The sequence below is a fragment of the Aptenodytes patagonicus genome, chromosome 2 (assembly GCF_965638725.1).
Source record: "Aptenodytes patagonicus chromosome 2, bAptPat1.pri.cur, whole genome shotgun sequence".
NCBI lineage: Eukaryota > Metazoa > Chordata > Aves > Sphenisciformes > Spheniscidae > Aptenodytes > Aptenodytes patagonicus.
The window spans coordinates 42,647,613-42,650,221 of NC_134950.1; the positions used below are offsets into that span (position 1 = coordinate 42,647,613).

Sequence of the window (2,609 nt, forward strand, 5' to 3'; positions counted from 1 at the left end):
CCTATTATTAGCTACACTATAGTTGTTCAAGAGTAAAGGACCCAGAGGGCAAAGCTGTTAAAAACTTGGGAAAAAACCAACAAAGACCAGGGAAGCGCCATTTGCATTCATACTAAATATCATCAGGGAGTCTTAAATTCTTGGGGTTTATACATGCTGAAGAAGCTTTGCAGATCTTGCTCCCCCACACACCCTTAGCAGAAGCACAAATTGAAAATATAATTGAGAGATTAAAAAGACCTCACTTTGCATTTTTTCGTATATCTGTGACTAACTTAAGCTCTCCCTTAACAAGTATCCTGCTTCCTCCAGCTGATCAGAGGCTTTCTGTGAGCACATTTGACTGGCAGAGCAATGCTATTTCTTAAGAACTGAAACTTTTCACAGCAGGGTGCTGGGTTCTGTGCGAACTCTTTCAAGCAGGTTCACAGCTCTGCCACGGCACTTCTGCTTTGAGACGTTTATGCTAGATAGTCCGGCCTCATTCTACAGCAACCCGGTAGGCTTCGTAGCCATGCTCAAGGCTGACCTCTCCGGGTTTAAGCTGTGACCCATGCCTGCTTCAGCTGGCATTGATGGGCGGCCATAGCCACTTCGATATTGTTTGCCCGGGAATAAGGCACTATATCTTCTGTGTCTTCGTCTCTCAAATAACCTTTCAGGAAAGAAGGACTCATCTGCCCTGAGCTGATGCTGCTGCGTTTCAGCTGCCGCATCGTGTGAGTTGCAGTGACCTGAATGTACCCAATTCCTGGGGTCAGGCAGCAGGTTTTCTCAGTGTGTTTCTTTTTCTGCTAGCTCTTTTCCTTCCCAAGACAGCTCAGGAGCTTTCTTAGGGCCAGGTTAGGAGTGAGAAGCGGGTGGGGGAGTTGGAAGAGGACAGAGCAGCGTTGGCACAGCCTTGTGACAGAGCTTGGCAGGGGGAGCAGGGCAGAGCACTACAGTCTCTCAGTCCGCCTTCTACCCTACTGTCTTCACAGCAGATTTGAGAAACTTTCCTGGAGGAGGTCAGAAAGTTTCTGCAGGAGAAAGAAATGAAAATATTTAGAAAGTTTGCTTCAGTCAGATGTACTTTCTTTCTCTTTCTCTCCCTCTCTTTTCTTAACGGAATCTGTTGCCTAAACATTTCTGTGCTTTTGTCTCCTGTTCTGTTCTGCTCTTACTTGAAGGCAGCAGTTTTGCTCAAGAGATTTATAGCAATAGAAAATAGAAGACAAAACTCTCATTGATGATTTCAGACAACAAAGGAAAAACTGAACAAGAAGGTAATTAAAGTAAAATCCTGAAAGCTCTTCATTCTACAAGGTAAAATGTGTCTCTAAATCCCATTTTAATTTTTCTTGTCATGTCAACTATCCAGCTTCAATGAATAGACAAAATTTTCTAGTGTATCTCCCTTTGTGTACGTATTTTTAATTCTTTTTCCTGTACTTACATTACAAAAGATTGAGAAGCTGGAAGCGGTTTTGTGCACAAAGGAAGGGTATTTGCTCTGTAGTCTGATGCCTATTAGATTTTAGACCTGTTTGAAATAATGAATTGCAATCTACCGTAATTAAATATAAAACATTAATTAACTGAGTATTATTAACAAAGCAAACCAAGAACAGTTTGTAAAGTTTATATTTCCATTTACAGAAACTTCCCTACATATGAGAACACTGTCTTCTAACCCTTAGTTAAAGACTCCAAGTCAATCACAAAAGGCATTTTTCAGTTTCAGATGTGAATTGCATTCCTTTATGCAATGTAATATTATATTATTTGAAGTGTAGAATTATTGTATAAAGAGCTTATGCAAGGATTCTACCAGTAAAAACCATGTTTCTCTCATTGCAGATATTTTTCTACACATCAGCTCCAGCAGAAAGATGCATATGAGCAGTATCATCGAATTACTGGAATACGCAGAATATACATCACTTGACAATCTGGGTCTCAAAAGCCACACCAGAGACTATTATGTCAGGCACCATGGCACCAAGAAGATTCTTTCTTACAGCAAAATTTCCAGCCAGGAGAGAGTAGATGAATTCATTAAATGTTTCTCAGATTTTACTTCTTAAGGGTTAATTGATTCTGTCCCGCACAACACTTTGAAAGGCAGTTGATGAAATTTACTTTGGGGCAGAAGGTACTTGTCGCTGGGAGACCTTAATGGATGTAAAGGCTTCTTCAGTTTGGAGAAGCACAATGTTGCCCAGGATAGTTAAATGGTAGCAGATGATTACCAAGGCAAAGCAATGTCCTCGGCTGCATGCCGTTGTGCACCACCTATTCCCTTCTTTACTATCCCCCTGTTGCGTGGAACCTGCTTGCTATAACATATCACTGAGCTACAGGATGTGCCTGCCAGGATACAGCACCCAAGGGTACAAACCCAGGTACAATTGCTCTTTCCTCTTGCACTCACACTAAAGGCAGCCAGTTTCCCAATGCCCCAAAGCAAATACAATAATCCCTTAAAACTCAGTAACTGCTGGGCTTTTGAAAGGAAAAATTTGTGAAGGAAAAGCGTTTGCTTCTAGGCTCCGAGGGGAGTGAGAACGAACAATGGCTCCGCTGCACAATGAGGGTTTGCCTTGCAGCAGCATCCACATGCCAGTATT

At 41.9% G+C, this 2,609-nt stretch overlaps 1 long non-coding RNA gene across 1 annotated transcript; it reads left to right on the forward strand.

Moving 5' to 3' along the window:
- The first annotated feature begins 900 nt into the window (after positions 1–900).
- LOC143157379 (uncharacterized) lies at positions 901–2,058 on the forward strand. The gene is made up of 2 exons (XR_012994775.1): positions 901–1,305; positions 1,840–2,058. It is a non-coding gene; the product is annotated as an uncharacterized LOC143157379 (long non-coding RNA).
- Positions 2,059–2,609: the final 551 nt, after the last annotated feature.